This window comes from Arachis ipaensis, chromosome B6 (genome assembly GCF_059453495.1).
Source record: "Arachis ipaensis isolate K30076 ecotype BB chromosome B6, ASM5945349v1, whole genome shotgun sequence".
In the NCBI taxonomy this organism is placed as follows: Eukaryota; Viridiplantae; Streptophyta; class Magnoliopsida; order Fabales; family Fabaceae; genus Arachis; species Arachis ipaensis.
Window position 1 is genome coordinate 48,586,962 of NC_142441.1, and position 20,036 is coordinate 48,606,997.

The window sequence follows — 20,036 nt, forward strand, 5'->3', positions numbered from 1 at the left end:
AGGATTTCTTTTACTTTATGGTTATTACTTCATTCCAGGTTTAATGTTCCTTTAATTTAATTTCTCTTCTATTTTTATTTATTTTATTACTTTAATTGTTATTTATCTTTCCAAATTAGTTTATAAATCTTTCCATGTTAGATTTGAATATTCTATTTAATATAATTTGAGTTATTTCAGATTTATGATTATTTTATTCAGTTATTGATGCTTTTAATTTAATTTAAAATTTATTCCCTTTTTGCTTTGGTTAAGTAATTGGTAACACTTGAGTTATCAGACTCAGCAGTTGGTTGAAAATTGGGAATTGCTGATTGATTTGGATCGCTCTAAAGCTAGTCTTTCCACAGGAGTTGACTAGGACTTGAGGATCAAATTGATTGGTCCACTTGACTTTCCTTTATTTAGTAAGGGTTAACTAAGTGGGAGCAGTAACAATTCTCATCACACCTAATAAGGATAACTAGGATGGGATTTCCAATTTTTATACCTTGCAAGAGATTTTTATAATTATTAATTTATCTTTCCTTGCCATTTAAATTACTTGTTCCCTATTTCAAAAACCCAAAAATATACATTTTTCCATGACAATAATAATTCATACTTTCCTGCAATTCCTTGAGAGACGACCCGAGGTTTAAATACTTCGGTTATAAATTTTATTGGGTTTTGTTACTTGTGACAACCAAACTTTTGTACGAAAGGATTCTTTCTTGGTTTAGAAACTATACTTGCAACGCGATTATTTTAATAAAAATTCTTTACTGGCAGGAATCAGTTCGGTCAAAATGGCGCCGTTGCCGGGGAATCGCAAGCGTGTGCCTTATTATTGGTTACTATAAATATTTTATTTTGCTTGTTTATTTATTTTTATTTTTGTTTTTAATTTTTATTAGTTACTATGAGTTCTCACCCCCATCGCTTTGAGTTTGGTTCTAATGTTGTTGAAAGGAATGGAAGCTATAACAGGAACGTGCATCAAGGTCAAAACAATCGAAGATGGAAGGAGCCACGAGGATCTGATCAACCCTTTCAGCAACAACACCTTCCAAGATACCATGGACAACGACCATCCTACAATGCATGTCAAGACAATAGTTATGGTGGACCCCTCCATTACAAACCACCTCCACCAAATTACTATGGTCAAGAGCCATTCCGAGGTGCATACCAAGATGATAGATATGGTGATCCCCTCGTAGTTACTAACAAGCCCCATCATATGCCTATGAACCACCTCCTCAACATAGCTTTGAACCACCATACTCACGAGATACCTACAACCATTCACCTCCATATGACCCTAAACCTTATCCACCCTAATTCTAATCCAATTACTCCCAAGAACCACCACTTCTATATGCACCATGTCCATATCCATGACCCAAGAATCACAGGCTCGCCTCAAGAAAATAGTGGATCAGTTTCATGCAACCCTTCATCAACTAGAGCAAGCAATAAATCGATTACCTTCCAGACGTTCGGACACTCAAGGAAATCCCATGGCTTCATGTGGAGAATCTAATGAAGAACGTAGCATGAAAGAGACACTAGAAACTCCGGTGGACAGTAAGGAGCATGACTTTGTATTGGAACAATTGGAGGAAGCCAGAATTATTGAAGAGGAAGAAGTAGTCGAAGACTTAGGAGATGCGGAACATCCATGGGAAAGCCCAGTCATAGAGCCCCCTTCTAAGGAGTTTAAATTTGTTGTTGAGGAGGGTGTACAACCTCCAAGGCATATCATGGTTGAAGACTTTGATGGGGATGATCAAGAGATGGATTCAATCATTGATGAATTCTTATCTACATTTGAATCTTCTCCCATTGGACTTGACATGGAGATTAAAGAAGAAGAAGCGCAACATCCCATGCCCTTGGTGAACAATGAAGAAGAGATCGAATTGGAAGAAAGCTACCAAGAGGAAGAGGTTAAAATTGAAGAAGCTTACAAGGAGGTGGAGGAATTCAAAGAAGAGCATAAGGGAGTGGAGCTTGCAAGATCATTAGAAACACCTCCCCCAAAGCCATTACCATCCAATACAACATTCAAGTGGGTAAAATTATTATCCTTGACCTTTACTTTCCCACTTGAATATGGTTTACTTGAGACAGATGGTCAGCTTAGAGCTCTTTGTGGCTTTAAGAGTAAGAGGGAGATGGTTAGTGGCTGGCAACACAATCCTAGGTTCGTTGTGGTTGGGAGCTCAAAGTTTAAATGCAAGGGTTGGTGTAAAGCTCAACTGAATGGGTCAAGGAAGCTATTTGGATGCCTTAGTGAGAATTTGGATTACTTACCACCCAGATGGAATCATCATGTTCTACTTGAAGACGGGTGCAGAAATAAGATTTGGGATCAGGAATATATGAGGATCAATTTTGGGAGCTCAAAACTTGTGAAGAACTCCATCAAAGCTTGAGAAATTTACTTGGTATTGATAGAGCTTATTGGAAGTCCAAGCATTGGTGGAAGTTCCAAGACGAGTTCAAGCACAAGCCACCATGACAAGGAGCTCATCAAATGTCAAACTTAAGGACTTTAACTAAAAGTGCTAGGTGGGAGACAACCCACCATGGTATGATCGTTCAGTTTCAGTCTTAGTTTTATGTTACTTTATTCTATTTTTATTTTTTTTGTTAATGACTCTTCTCATAATCTCTGCATATAGCTTGCATTTTCATTTGCATACTACATTAAAAAAAATGCACATGACGCGTAAGCGTCACTGACGCGTCCGCGTCACAGGTGCGTTCTGAAGAAAAGAGAATTGAACAGAAAGTCACGCGAAAGCGTGGCTGGAGGCGTGCCTTACGCACAAATATGCCCACGCGACCGCGTCGCTGACGCGCTCGCGTCGTTTGCGAAATCAGCCTCCCCACGCGTCCGCGTCACCCACGCGACCACGTGACCCTGCGAATTTGACGTAAATAGGTGTATGGCAGCAAGATATGATGGAGCTGGGCTGGAATGGTGCTGGAAGCACAAGCCTTATCACGTGAGCGCATAACCCACACATCCGCGTCGTTTTTCAAAATATGGCCATTCACGCGATCGCGTCACCCACGCGAACGCGTCACCCAAAAAATTTGGCAAAATACAAACAAAACAGAAAGTCGTGCGAACGCGAGGCTGCATTCGCGCCAATAGCACAAATCAGGTCACGCGTCCGCGTCCCTGACGCGTCCGCGTCATCTGAAAATAACGCCAACCACACGAACGCGTGCCCCACGCGTCCGCGTCACATGCGACGCACAGTTTATCCAGATTAGCGCCAGAATTCCTATCTTTTCTTCTCCAATCCTACTTATCTTTCTTTATCATTCTTTCTTCTTTCTTCTATCTTTTCTTATTCTTTCTTCCTCCTTTCTTACTTTCTTCTTCTTCATCTCTTTAAACTTCTCATCCTTCTTCACTTTCATTCTATTTTACTTAATTTATTTGCATACTTTCATTCATTTCATTTTAATTTTGTGCATATTTTTATTTTATTTTCTAAATTTATTATTTTTCCATTGGTGTTAAATTTTCTTATTCAACTGTTGCATCTTTTCTTGAATTATTTTGGTGCTTAGTGACTTGTTTTACATTGTTGGGTAATATTATTTAGGTTAATTCTACTCTTTTATGACACTTGTATTCCTTTTGCATTGATTTGAACTTATATTGTCTTTCATGACCTGCACTCTCTCCCCCATTGTTGCAACTTTTGCACTATTGATATGCCATTTGCTTCTACTATTTTTTCACTTGCATATTGTAGCTACAATGTAATTGAGACCCTTATTATTTGGCATTAACCCACCCATACTTTATTTGTTTCCTATCTTTATTTCTGGGTTACTTTCCTTCTTTTCCTCTTCTTTCAGGATGGCCACTGAGGAAGGGAAATAGAAAATATTTACATGGGGTGACAGACAAGTCCATCTGCACAATCTTTGGAGAAAAGCATCAGTTATAGCAGCCCGTTCACTTGCACTTCTCAGCATGCACCGAGGACGGTGTAATCTTTAAGTGTGGGGAGGTCGATACCGATTTCTGTGGGTTAGTCACCTTCTTCTCAACACCAATGTTTTATTTTCTTTGTTTGTTCATTGTTGCATTTGTATGTTTGATTGCATATTTGTTTGATTTTGTGCATATTCTACTACTGCTTAGTTGAAGTAACGAATTTCTTTTTCAAGAAACTTTTTATAGCATTTCACTAATTTGAATTAAATTTTTTGAACTTGTTTGAAGAAATATTATACTGGAACATGGTTTAGAGCTCGAACACACAAAACCAGTGAGATTTTTGAGCTTATTTAAATTGGTTGCATTTTATCAACCAATATTTTATTTTTGGTGTGTGTTGTTCTCTCTAAAATTGTGATCTTTGTCTTGCTTAATTCTATATTTCCATTATTTGATGTACGCATGCACTTATATGATTGAGGCCTTGTTTCACTAAGCTTACATACCCATATGGCCTTAACCTTTCATTATCCTTTGCAAACCAATTTGAGCCTATTTTATCCCTTTGTTCTGTATTTTACCACATCATTAACTCTAAGCAAAAAACAATAATGTCCTTAATTTGAATCCTTGGTTAGCTTGGACTAGTGAAAGTGCTCACGAATTAAGTGTGGGAAAATTGGGTTTGGAAACATTTGGTTTGAGAATTGAGTATGTTTGAATTTTCTGAAAATGTGAAAGAAATGTTTAGGACATGTTCATGCATTCAATAATTTAATCATATGCATTGAGAAAAACAAAAGAAAAAGAAAAGGAAAAGAAAAATATAAAGGAGAAAAAGAAAAGAAAAAGAGCAAATAAATAAAAAAGGGACAAAATGCCCCAAAGTAAGTGGTGAAAGCAATGCATATGTACTGTACTCGAATCAGGATGCATGAATATGTGGAAAACATGGTTAATGGATAGTTAGATGTGGTATTATGGTTACATGGATTGTCTAAAGTTAGATGGAAAGTTTAAGTTAATTAAGGATTCAGATTTTAGTCCACTTGACCAAATACATTCCTACCTTGACCCTAATCCCATTACAACCCTTAAAAGACCTCTTGATATGTGTATTTATGCATCAAATTTTTGTTGATTGGTAGAAGAAAAGCAAGCCTTAGAAAGCAAGATTAGTAGAGAATTGAGAGAGTCGAACCTTAAACACTTGAGTAATTAGAGTGCATACACTTTCAGTGAGGGTTCGATGCTCGATTCTTTGTTCCCGGCTTTCACGAGCTATTTTCTTTTACTTATACTTTATTTTATGATTTGAATTAGGGAAATCCAGTTCATATTTGTTCTTAAAAAAATTGTTTACTTTTAACCAAGTAGGAAAAAGCATTCTGCATGTAGTTACATTCATATAGATAGGTTGCATTTCATACATTCTACCATTCCTCTTCACTCTCTTATAGCTTCTCTTGAGCTTAGCATGAGGACATGCTAATGTTTAAGTGTGGGGAGATTGATAAACCACTATTTTATGGTTTATCTTATGCTCAATTGAGTGGTTTATATCAATTCTTGACTCACTTATTCATACTAATTGCATAGTTTTACATTTTTCTTCCTAATCTTGTGCTATGATTGAAAACATGTTTCCTGGACCTTTAAATTACCAAATATTAATTCTCCCTTTATACCATTCGATGCCTTGATATGTGTGTTAAGTGTTTTCAAGGTTTATAGGGCAAGAATGGCTTGGAGGATGGAAAGGAAGCATGCAAAACTGGAAGGAATACAAGAAGCTGAAGGAACTGCTAAAGCTGTCCAGCCTGACCTCTTCGCACTAAAATGGTCATAACTTTAGCTACAGAAAACCAAATGACGCGGTTCTAGTTGTATTGGAAAGCTAACATCTGGGGCTTCGCAACGATATATAATTTGCCATAGCTTCCTTGAAGCCAGGCGACGCGCACGCGTGGGCCATGCGGACGTGTGACCTGGCAAAAACCCAATCCACGCTAACGCGTGGAGACGCTTCCGCGTGACTCTGCCACGACCTGGACGGACCAGAAATTGCTGGGGGCAATTTCTGGGCTGTTTTTGGCCCAGTTTTTGACCCAGAAAGAATAGATTAGAGGCTATAAAGTAGGGGAATCAATTAATTCATTCATAAAAAAAAGAACAACTTTCATAATACAATTTTAGGTTTTTAGATGTAGGTTTAGAGAGAGAGAGGTTCTCTCCTCTCTCTTAGGTTTAGAATTGTGATTTCTTTTACTTTATGGTTATTACTTCATTCTAGGTTTAATGTTCCTTTAATTTAATTTCTCTTCTACTTTTATTTATTTTATTACTTTAATTGTTATTTATCTTTCCAAATTGGTTTATGAATCTTTCCATGTTAGATTTGAATATTCTATTTAATATAATTTGAGGTATTTCAGATTTATGATTGTTTTATTCAGTTATTGATGCTTTTAATTTAATTTAAGATTTATTCCCTTTTTGCTTTGGTTAAGTAATTGGTAACACTTGAGTTATCAGACTCAGCAGTTGGTTGAAAATTAGGAATTGCTGATTGATTTGGATCGCTCTAAAGCTAGTCTTTCCACAGGAGTTGACTAGGACTTGAGGATCAAATTGATTGATCCACTTGACTTTCCTTTATTTAGTAAGGGTTAACTAAGTGGGAGCAATAACAATTCTCATCACACCTGATAAGGATAACTAGGATAGGATTTCCAATTCTTATACCTTGCAAGAGATTTTTATAATTATTATTTTATCTTTTCTTGCCATTTTAAATTACTTGTTCCCTATTTCAAAAATTCAAAAATATACCTTTTTCCATGACCAATAATAATTCATACTTCCCTGCAATTCCTTGAGAGACGACCCGAGGTTTAAATACTTCGGTTATAAATTTTATTGGGTTTTGTTACTTGTGACAACCAAACTTTTGTACGAAAGGATTCTTGCTTGGTTTAGAAACTATACTTGCAACGCGATTATTTTAATAAAAATTCTTTACCAGCAGGATTCAGTTCGGTCAATAACCTCTCCTTGTTTTCCTTGCCCAATTGTCTACAGCATCTTTTGCAGTTCCTGATCATCCTACTGAGCATTCCAAATGTCTGCCTTGAAGTCGCTAGAGATATTCAACTGCTTTAAGCAAATACTTTCAGCCACCTACCTAACGCCCAACTTAAGATCTATAAACTTACTCAACAACTCTTCTTTATTAATCATTATCCAGGCAACGGTTAGAGATTTTCTGCTCAAGGCATCTGCCGCTACATTCGCTTTCTCCGGGTGATAATTTAGTTCAAAATCATAGTCCTTCAACAAATCCATCCATCTTCTCTGACGCATATTGTGTTCTTTCTGATAAAAAAGATACTTTAGGCTCTTATGATATGAGAAGACTCTGAATTTCACTCCGTAAAGATAGTGCATCTACACTTTCAATGCAAACACAACTGCAGCAAGTTCCAGGTCATGAGTGGGATAATTTACTTTGTGCAGCTTCAGCTGTCACGAAGCATAGATCACCACGTTCTGATGTTGCATCAGTGCATACCCTAAGCCCTTCAACGAGGCATTACAATACACTTCAAATCGTTAATGGGGTTTAGGCAATCCGAGTATTGGTGCTGTAGTTAGCCTTTCTTTCAGAGTCTGAAGAATCTCCTTACATTCAGACATCCATACAAATGAGATATGTTTACGAGTCAAATTAATCATAGGCAAGGCAATCTATGAGAAGCCCTTAATAAATCTTCGGTAATACCCAGCCAAGCCCAAGAAACTTCTCACCTGCGTTACAGTTGTTGGCCATCCCATTTAGTCACTGCTTCAACTTTAGTAGGATCTACTGCTATGCCTTCTCGGCTTACCATATGCCCTAAGAACTTCACTTTTTCCTTCCAAAACTCACACTTAGAAAGCTTTGCATAGAGCTTCCTCTCCTTCAGGATTCATAAAACTATTCACAAGTGCCCTTTGTGCTTCTTCACAGTCTTAGAGTATATCAGAATATCATCGATGAACACGGCAGGGGTATTCATCAACCCAAAGGACATCATGGCGTACTTGTAATGACCATAATGAGTCCTGAAAGCTGTCTTAGGAATATTCTTCTCTCTCACCCTTCTTTGATGATAACCTGACCTCAAATCAATCTTGGAGAAAATGCCGGATCCCTGCAATTGATCCATCAAGACATCAATTTTAGGCAAAGAATACTTATCCTTCACCGTCACCTTATTCAATTTCCTGTATCCACACATAGTCACATACTGCCATCCTTCTTCTTCACTAACAAAACCGGTGCTTCCTACAAGAAAATACTTGGTCGGATAAATCTATTATTCATTAGTTCCTCCAACTGAACCTAAGCTATGCTAGCTCCAACGATGACATTCTATATGGTGCAATTGAGATTGGTCCTGCTTGCGACATTAGTTCTATCGTGGATTCTATCTCTCGAGGTGGGAGAAATTTAGGTATATCCTTGGGAATTACCTCGGAGAATTCATTCACTATTGGAATCGGATCTAAATTTTGTTTGTCTCCTGACGAGCTAGTGGCTAACAGCACATACCCCTGACACTCACTTCCACTATAATTTACCATAACAAAATTCAGATAATATTTCCCGGCTACTACTGGCCCTTCTAACCCTTCAGAAAAAAGCTGAATAGAATGCTCAAAATAGTCTAGCAACACATGATGCTTCGACAACCAATCCAAGCCCAAAATCAAATCAAGTCCAGTCAATGGCAAGCATATCAAGTCATAAACAAATTGTCTATTTTCTATCTAGAAAGGCACTTATTGACAACATAACTTAATTATCACAACCTTAGAGGCTTTTAGCCCTAAATTCTCAACTTTGTCATATGAGATGAATAAATAAAATGCTCCAATATCATAAAAAGCAGTTAAAGTTTGGTCACCAATTTCACAGTTACCTCGAATCAAAGTATCAGACCTAACAGCTCAACCGGCATCCTGAGCGTCTCGGCATAGATAATACTTAGAGATGTGCCCTAGTAATCCATATTTTTAACATAGGCTTAACTCAGCCCTGCACGACTTATCTGGGTGGTAGCTCCCGCATCTCTAGCACCTTAAATCATCCGATTAAGTCCTCACATGCTTCCCTTTTTCTGTGTCCCTGGCGATTGTCATTTCTTCTAAAATTGTTCTGCCTTGGGTGTATTGCGGCGCATAGCCACTTTGAAACCTTGTCTCCTTGGCACAAAACTCTTTCCTTAATCTTTCTTATAAAACTCCTGTCGGTCACCTTTCACCATAGCAACCTTCCGTAAGCATTCTTCCACCGCTCTACTCTTCGAATCTCCATAGACACTATGGCACTCATGATATCACTCTAACAACCACCTTCATACTTAATGCATTTCCACTCCTCATAACCCTCTAGAGAACCTTAGTAAACTTTAGAAAATTGGCATAACTCCTCAACCTTGTTGGTATATTCAACCACAGTCATAGAACCTTACTTCAGCTGCATCAGTTCCAATTCCTTTACCAGCCTTACTAAATTCAGAAAGTACTTCTTGTAAAGCTCAGTCTTAAAAGCATCCCAAGTAATAACAGATCACCTTAATGCAAGAAATGGTGTGCTCCATGCCACTAGAATTGAGCCTCTCCTTCCAGTCAATAAGTGGCAAACTCTACATATTGAACCTCCGGTATGTGCTGAGCTTGTAGAGCTCTCTCCATAGCTTGGAACCAATTATTAGCCTTAATAAGGTTAGTTGTGCACATGAAAATTGTCAGATTCACCTTCAAGAACATGGCGAACGTAATTGGCCCTCTGTTTCCCCTATTCGATCCATTGGCTCCTCCTCTGTTCCCATTACTAGCCAACTGTCCCAACATCTCAGTAGTAGCCTACATGGCAGTAGCCATGTTCTCTAAAGAGGTCATAAAATTAAACAAATTATCTGCTGGTCCAGGTCCCTCATTACCTCTCTATCTTCATCCTCGACCACATCCACGAGCCACCATTCGAGTCCTATTTAGACTAAATAATTGATATCAAGGTAATCAATCTTAATATCTCAAGTCTAGTGCTTCAAAGTCCCAAAAGAATTCTCATGAATAATTATGCTATATTTATCAAGCAGATATCTTAAATAACACATAAACACAACTCAGAGTATGCTTAGAAGCATAATTAGTCCATTCCTCAGGTTTTTTAGGAACAAACTGCTCTGATACCATAATGTAACACCCTACCACACAAAGCCTTACGCTATAATCGTAAATCGGAGGTGGTGAGGTATTACGATACCTAAAGGCAGATGCATATATAATATTTGAAGGATAACAATATAACTAGGAGCCTGTGAAGGGAAGATAAACAAAATCGACAAGTGCTATTACACACGAAATGTTAAAGTAAAAAACGTCATATATATATATATATATATATATATATATATATATATATATATATAGTTCAGGGTATGATACATAATAATCACTAGTCTCGACTCGCGAAGACAAGGCCGGATTAAATATTACAAACCAGAAAGTGTGAAAAATAATATCCTGTTTCTCTAAAATAAAAACCTCTAAGAGAAATATACAATAATATTTTCAAAGGTGGAAAAATGCTAAATACAAAATAAGTATCAACAAAAGTCTCCTTCACTTCGCCAAAAGAATCCTGCACACTCAACAAAGTGCATCACACCATGTATCTGAAAAATAAAAAATCCATGATGGGTGAGAACCCGAAGGTTCCCAATAGGGTAATAATTCCATATAAAGACTATATAAAGAGACCTGAAACCATTAGGCAATCGTAACCTCTAGTTTCACAAAAGTTCCAGCCTAGGGTTTAAACTAATCCAAATAGGATTAATTTACTAAGTCTCAGTTCTATCAATTTTTTCTTGCCTCAATCATTCCAACATATCATCATTTTTGTCCTCAATGCTATAATTTTTCAGTGCAGTATTCAGTTTAGTATCCAATTCAGTAGTAATAATTTCAAGCACAAGGAAGAATGCAAGCAATCACAATTAAAGTATAATTAAACATGTAAAATAGCTAACAATTAAGCAGGATAAGTAGTTAGGCAACCCAAAGATAATTAGGCACACCTAAATAATAGAAAATAAATGCACATGATGTATACTATTTTACTGGCCATGAGCTCACATGTTGGTTATTATGCCAAATCCTACACAAAATCCAGTTGGCAACTCCCGGATTAGTCCTTTGGTGTGTATGCCTGATGAACGGGATTTTTGACGGTTTAGAATTCACAAATGAATTTTCGTTGCAATATAGTTTCTAAACCAACAAATAATCCTTTCATACAAAAGATTTTTTGTCAATAAAACAAACCCCTAAATTTATAAATCGAAGTATTGGAACCTCAGGTCGTTCTCCCTAGGAATTACGATAAAGTGTCTTGTTATTGGTTATGAGGTATGTTTTGGGGTTTTTGGGATAAAAGACATGAAATGTAAATGGCAATGAAAATAAACTAACAACTAAAAAGGTCTTGGCAAAGGATGGTGGTCAAGAATCTCTATCCTTATCACTAACCATAACATGAGAATTGGCAAGGATCAACCCCACTAAGTCAACCCCTAACTAGTAGTAGAGGAAAGTCAAGTGAGCTATATCAATCCAAGTCCATAAGTCCTAGTTCTCCACTAAATCAATTAGTGAGATCTAGAGTTAATGGCTCCCAATCGTCAATTACTTGGACATTAGTAACTCAAGAGTTCCTAAGTTACCTTTCCAAGCCAAGAGTATAAAATTCTACTCTAAAATCCAACCAAGCATTTTATCAAACACTTGGAAGGCACAAAAGGAAAGCATAGTAAAATTTCAAGGAAAGTAAATCTACACTACTCAAATGTAAGAAATGAAACAACAACAAATCAAATGAACAATAAAGGAACATAAAAACATAAATTGCATTAAAGAGAAATAGAAGAACAAAAATGCATCAACATAAAAGTAGAGTATTACATGAATTAAATGTAAAACTAGAAAGAGAAAAGGTAGAAAAAGAAGAATTTATAAGGGAAAAGTAAATCAAAGCATGAAATTAACCTAGATCTAAGAATTCCTAATCTAGATCTAACCTACTCCTAATTCTAGAAAGAAGAGAGAACTTCTCTCTCTAGAAACTAACTAAAGCATCATAAAACTAAAATAAAACTCAATAACTAACTAGATGTCCCATCCCTCTTCAATCCTTGGGTTAAATAGCATCAGAAATGAGTTGGATTGGGCCCCAAAATGCACCAGAAATTGCTGGCCACGAGTTGCATTAAAGTGGGTCACGTGCAACATCGAAGCGTATGCATATCGTGCGCGGTGCAACTATGGCAAATCTTATATCATTTTGAAGCCCTGGATGTTAGCTTTCCAACGCAATTGGAACCACATCATTTGGACCTTTGTATCTCAAGTTATGGTTGATTAAGTGCGAAGAGGTCGCCTTGACAACTTTTGCAATTCCTTCATTTCTCCATGAGTTCTCCATTTTTACATGCTTTTCCTTCATTCCCTTGATCCAATCTTTGCCTCCTAAACCTGAAATCACTTAACAAACATATCAAGACATCTAATGGAATCAAGGTGAATTAAATTTAGCTATTTTAAGACCCAAAAAGCATGTTTTCACTCTTAAGAACAATTAAAGGAGAATAACAAAAACCATGCTATTTCATTGAATAAATGAGGGAAAAGATGATAAAACCCTCTAAATTCAACACAAGATAAACCCTCCAAATGGGGTTTATCAACCTCCCCACACTTAAACCAAGCATGTCCTCATGCTTAAACCAAAAAGGATAAGAGAAGGGGTATGGGCATTTATTCAATGCAAATAACCTAAATGCATCTATCTATATGAATGCAACTAAATGCAAAATGATTCTACCTACTTGGTTAAAAATAAATCAATCTCCAAGACATACATGGACAAGTAGGGCCAAGATTATATAACGATTCATGAATCCTACCAATTCAAGTATAAAATGAAGTTCCAGTAGACTTGCAAGAAGAACGCTCATGAAAGCCGGGAATCACGGAATTGAGCATCGAACCCTCATCGGAAGTGTTTGCACTCTAGTCGCTCAAGTGTTTAGGGTTGATTCTCTCAATTCTCCTCTATTTCATGCTTTCCAAGATTTGTTTTTCATCTAACAATCAACAATTATTTCAATGCATGCATACATCCATCATAAGGACTTTTCATAAGTTGTAATGGGGTTAGGGTCTAGGTAAGGATGCATATTTGGTCAAGTGGACTTGAAATTTGAATCTTTGATTACCTTAAATTTTCCACCTAACCTATGACAACCTATACAATTCAAAGCTAACCTAACTACCCATTCTTCACTTTTTCACATACTTATGCATTTTCTTTTTCATTTCACAACACTTATGCATTGATTATTATTGAGCTTCACTTGGGGCATTTTGTCCCCTTTTTATTACTTTTCTTTTCTCTTATTTTCTTTCTATTTTCTTTTTTTTTCTTTTTCTTTTGATATCTACATATATTTTTTTCTTTTTATTTTGTTTTTCTCATTTTTTTTGTTTCTTTCAAACTATATACAAGAACACCAATGCATAAGGTCCATACATTTAATCAATACATGAGCATGTACCCAATTTCTAATATTTACAACAAAAATTACAAAACTATCCTTTTATTCACCTAATGTCCCAAGTTTTCCCACACTTGAATTATACTACACTCACTAGCCTAAACTAATCAAAGATCCAAATAAAGGACATTTATTGTTTTTCACTTTAAGACTTGTAATGTGCTAAATTAAGAACAAGTGGGTTAAGCGTAGGCTCAAATTTGCTAACAATGGAGAGTAAAAGGTAGGCTATTTGGGTAAGTGAGCTAATTGAAATGATAGCCTCAATCATATAAATGCATGAATACACAAAATAATGGACATAAAGAATCAAATAAATCAAAGATTACAATCATAGAAAGAGAATAATGCACACAAGAAGGAAAATAAGTGATTATAAGATGTAACCACACCATTAGGCTCAAAACTCACATGCTTGTGTTCTTAGCTCAAAAACCATGTTCCAAAATAAATTCTTTCAAGCAAGTTCAACCAAAAATTTTTCAAATTGGTAGGGTGCCCTAAAACAGTTTCTTGGAAAAAAAATCATCACTCTAACCAAGTAGTCCTAATAGGAAAGAAGTGGCAAAATATATACAAATTCTAACTAACATGAAACCTATCATGCAATGCAACAACTATCTAACATTGGTATTGAAAAAAGAAATTGTTACCCATGGAGATCGGTCGGACGACCTCCCCACACTTGAAGATTGCACCGTCCTCGGTGCATGCAAAGAAGAGCAAAGTGGACGGGTTGCTACAATTGATGAGCTCCTTCAAAAGGTTATGCGGATGACTTGTTTGTTGCCCCATTTAAAAGATTTTACTTTTTCCCTTCGTGGTGGCCAACATAAAAGGGGAGGAAAGAAGAACGACAATTAGGCCTACAACAAAGATATCAAAACAAATAAAACGTAGGCGGGGCTAATGCCAAATAAAAGTAGGGTTCTCACTACATGGTAGCTACAACATGTGAGTGAGAAAACAATGTAAGCTAAGGCATATTAATACTTGATGCAAGAGGAAAATCAAAGCATGAAGAGCATATTGAGCATCAAGTTCAAATAAGAAAAAGTGGGTCATGAAAGACAATATGAGGTCATATCAATGCACAAGAGATACAAGATGAAGCATTGATTTAAAAGTTTCATCACCCAACAATATCAAACAAGTCAAGAAGTACCAAAATAATGCAAGAAATTCTCAACAATTAAGTAGGAAAATGCAACACCATTATTAAAATGAGAAACTTAGAAAAAAAATTGAAAACAAGCTATAAAAACAAAATTAAAATCTAAAGAATAGAAGTATACAAATGCGATAAACAAAAGAAAATGGAAGAGGAGAAATAAACTCTTTTTTTTTACCAGCGCAGACGCGTCATGCACGCTTACGTGTGGATACGCAGATTAGTAGAGGGGCGCGAGCGCGCCATGCACGCTCACGCGTCGATTCGCAGTATTGACCAAAGGACGCGTACGCGCCAGGTGCGTGCACGCGTGGGCTAGGCGCAGGGCACAGCGTCAGCCTAAGGTTGGCCCAACTCTCTGGAACATGTACCAGGAGGGCAGATGGCGCTATCGGCGTACGCGCGCATTGCGCAATTGGCATCAAGGACGCATACGCACCAGGTGCGCATACGCGCGGGTTGGTTTGTGCCTTAGGCCCAATGTTCGCACAGTGCAGGCGTAACTCTCGGGTTTTTGGCTGGGGGTGAAATTTTTGCATCCACGCGTACGTGCCATGTACGCGTGTGCGTGGATGGTCGAAAATGCCTGAAGCGTGCATATGCGCCAGGTGCGCGCACGCGCGGGTGGTGCTCTATTTTTCAAAATTTTTCCAAGTTCTTGCACCAAACCAAGCCTTCCAAACCTCCAAACAGCTACGAAAACACCCTAAAACCTTATTTAACATACCAAACTACCAAATAAACTCAACAAACTAAACAAAACATGAATTTAAACTACTTTTACCAATATGTACAAAAGAGAAAAATGAAAAGAATTTACCATGGTGGGGTGTCTCCCACCTAGCACTTTTGTTTATTGTCGTTAAGTTGGACTTATGGGGAGCTCCTCTCAAGGTGGCTTGAGCTTAAACTCATCTTGGAACATCCACCAATGCTTGAGTCTCCAATAAGCACCATTCTTCAAAATTAATAACTCCAAGCTTGGGTGGAGTTCCTCACAAACCATGGGCTCCCAAAAGTGGTTCTCATCTTGTAATCCGAGATCCCACACTTTATTTTTACACCCGTCTGTAAGTCGAATCTCATTAATTCGTCCAGGTGGCAAGCAAGATGAATTCTCAATGAAGTGGCCAAACATCCTTCTAGACCCATGCACTCTAGTTCTACACCAAACCTTGCAATCAAACTTTGAACATGCCACCATAATGAGCCTTGATTTATAATTCCAACCACTAACCATCTCCCTTTTACTCTTAAAGCCACAAATATGTCTAAGTTGACCATCTGTCTCAAGCAAACCATATTCAAGGGGAATAATAAAGCTCAAGTATAAGGAATTTACCCACTTGAATGAAATAATGGATGGTGATGACTTGGGGAGAGGTATCTCTAATGTCCTTGCAAGCTCTACTCCCTTGTATTTTCCTTGATTGTCTCCACCTCTTTACAAACTACTTCAACTTCAATCCTTTGTTCCCCAATTTCATCTAACTCTTCTCCATCACTCAAATCATAAATGGGAGGTTGAGAGAAATCTACCTCCACATTGCTTTCCATCTCATTGGGAGAAGGTTCTTCAAATTCAAAGGATTAACCACCAAGAAGATTGGATGCATGATCTTCATCTCTAAGGAAACTCAATTTTTGCCCCATTCCTTCCAAGTCTTCATTCAATAATTATTTTGGAGGTTGTGCACTTTCCTCCTCAACATCAAATTCAATCTTCTTGGAGGAATTTTCTATGATTTTAGCTTCCCATGGAGGTTCCGCATCTCCTAGGTCTTCAACCACTTCTTCCTTTTCTTCTATGATCATAGACTTCTCCAATTGTTCTAACACTACATAGCTTTCTTCCATCCCCACCCGAGTTTCCAATCTCTCCTTCATACTTTGTTCTTCAATTGATTCTCCACAGGTGACCATGGGAGTGCTTTGAGTGCTCAAGTATTGGGAGGTTAAAGTGCTTACTACCTTGGTCAAGGTAGCCACAAATTCTAGTGTCTCTCTTTGCATGTCTCCTTGCCCTTGAAGTATAAGGCTAAGGATTTCATCCATTGAGGATTGGGGTGGACAAGAGGGTTCATTGTCTTGGAGAAAGGGTTCATAATAGGAAGGTGGTTCTTCTTGGTAAGGGTATGGTGGTGTGTATTGGGGTGGTTCTTGGGAGTATGGATATTGGAATGGTGGTTCCATGTATGGCTCATATGGTTCAAAAGGTAGTTGGTATGGTGTATTGATAAACCCTGATTTCGTGATTTTGCTTGTGCTTATTTTGGGGAATTTTGTCATCTTTTCTCGCATTTATTCAATGAAATAGCATGGTTTTGTAATTCTCCCTTGAATTTTGCTTAAGTATAAAAACATGCTTTTTAAGCCCTAAATTGGTGATTTTAATTCACTTCAATTCCATTCGATGCCTTGATGGGTTTGATGAGTGAATTCAGGTCCATAAGGCAAGTATTGGATGGAAGAAATGAGGAGAAAAGCATACAAAAAGGGAGAATACATGAGGAAACAAAGATTGAGAATGCACCAAAGGACGCGCACGCGCACCAGGCGCGCACGCGCAAAAGCGGTTTCACCTATAGACGCGCACGCGTACACGCCGCGTCCGCGCGGGTTGAGAATTTGCCAATCGACGCGCACGCGCACATGGCGCGCACGCGCCGATACTCTCACGTGGCCCACTTGAAGGCAAAATGCTGGGGGCGATTTCTGAGCTGCCCAGGCCCAAATCCAACTTGTTTCTGAGTGTATTTCATGCAGAATTGAAGTCCAAGCAAAGGGGGGAGCAATTAGTTTAGCCAACATGAGCCTTTAGTTAGTTTTCTAGAGAGAGAAGCTCTCTCTTCTCTCTAGAATTAGGTTAGGATTAGGTTAGATTATTTTAATTTCATGTTTGATACTTGATCTCATCTTGCTTCGTTGATAATTTCTCATCTCTACATCTTGACTCTCTTAGTTTTTATGTTAATTTCTCATTTTGCTCTCTTTTGTGATGATGACTCATGTTGGATTTGTTTACATTTAATGCAATTTTGATGTTGATGTTTCTTTTGATTGATGAATTGAGTTGTGATCTCCCTTTCTTGCAATTAATAGTGGTAGATTTTAGTATCCTTGCAATTTATGATGTTGACTTTTATCGCATTCTAAGTGTTTGATGAAATGCTCTCTTTAGTTTTTGAGTAGTTTTGTCAACTTTTGGCCTAAGCCAAAGGACTTGAGTGATCTTGAGTTTTTGGGTATAATGGATTTGGTGATTTGAGAACCCTGGGTGATCAATTTGAAGCCCATTGACGCTAATCCACTACTAAGCCAATTAGTAGGTAGGTTAGGACTTAGGGGTGGATGTGATCAAGCCTATTTGACATACTTCAAGTCTAGGAGTAAATGTTACATACTTAAGCCTTCGAGAAGTAGACTTAATAGGTTGGCCTCTCGTAATTGTCATTAATTGGTTTGTTAACTAGGATGGTTGACGATTAGATTTTTGACGGTTTAGAAATTTACTAATAAAATCTCGTTGTAAAGTATAGCTTCTAAACCAACAATAATCCTTTCATACAAAAATTTGTTTGTCACAAGTAACAAACCCCTAAATTCTATAAATCGAAGTATTTAAACCTCGGGTCGTTCTCCCTAGGAATTACAATGAAGTGTCTTGTTATTGGTTATGGATTGTATTTTGGGGTTTTGGGATAAGAGACATGAAATGTAAATGACAATAAAAATAAACTAACAACTAAAAAGCACTTGGCAAGGTTGTGAGAATTAGAAGTCCTATCCTAGTTATCCTCCTCAATTGTGACCACAATTGTCCATTGCTACCACTTAGTTAACCTCTAATAATGGAGGAAAGTCAAGTGGATGAATCAACTTGATTCCACAAGTCCTAGCCAACTCCCAAGGGAAAGACTAGCTTTAGTGGTATCTAAATCAATTAGCAACTTCTAATTATCAATCAACAAAGACATTAGATAACTCAAGCGTCACTAATTACTCTACCATAGCCAAGAGGAACAAAATCTATACTAAAATCCAACCAAGCATTTCATCAAACACTTGGAAGGCATAAAAGAAAAGCAAAGTAAATTGATAACAAAAATAGAATCTAACAACAATTATGGCAATGAATTAACAACAACAATCAAAAGGAACACAATTATTATGAATTACCTCTAATTGAATTGAAAGAAAATGGAATGAACAATAGTAGATCTACAACAAAACATAAAAACAACATAAAGGAAATGACAACAAAGGAATAGAAGAAGATTGAATGTAGCAACAAAGAATTGAGAGATAGAAGTGGAAGAAGCAAAGATTAAAACCTAGATCTAAGAACTAAACCTAATCCTAATCCTAATTCTAGAGAGAAGTGAGAGCTTCTCTCCCTAGAAACTAACTCTCACTACTAAACTAAGCTAATTGGTAACTAACATCTAAAGTATGAAAAGTATAAAAATATGAAAGTATCTTGATTCCCCTTCAATCCTTGGCTTAAATAGCATCAGAAATGAGTTGGATTGGGCCCACAAGGCTTCTAAAATCGCTGGCCACGTTTTGCTTTAAGTGAACTAGGTGGCAGCAACGGCGCGTGCGCGTACTATGCACGTACGCGTCACCATGCGTGGTTCAACCACAGCAAATCTTATATCGTTTCGAAGCCCCGGATGTTAGCTTTCCAACCCAACTAGAACCGTATCAATTGGACCTCTGTAGCTCAAGTTATGGTCGTTTAAGTGCAAAGAGGTCGGCTTGACAGTTTTCCGGTTCTTTCATTTCTTCATGAGTTCTCCAACTTTTCATGCTTTCTTTCTTCATTCCCTTGATCCAATCTTTGCCTCCTAAACCTTAAATCACTTAACAAACATATCAAGGCATCTAGTAGAATCAAGGTGAATTAAATTTAGCTATTTTGAGTCCTAAAAAGCATGTTTTCACATTCAAGCACAATTAAAGGAGAATATACAAAACCATGCTATTTCTTGAATAAATATGGGTAAAAGGTGATAAAATCCCCAAAAATCAATACAAGATAAACCCTACAAATGGGGTTTGTCAACCTCCCCACACTTAAACCAAGCATGTCCTCATGCTTAAACCAAGAATGAAGTAAGGGTATGGCATTTATTCAATGAAAACTAACTAAATGCAATCTACCTATATGCAACTATCTAAATGAATGCAAGTGCTTGGTCAAAATAAATCAATTCCCAAGAAATATATATGCACAAGGGCTAAG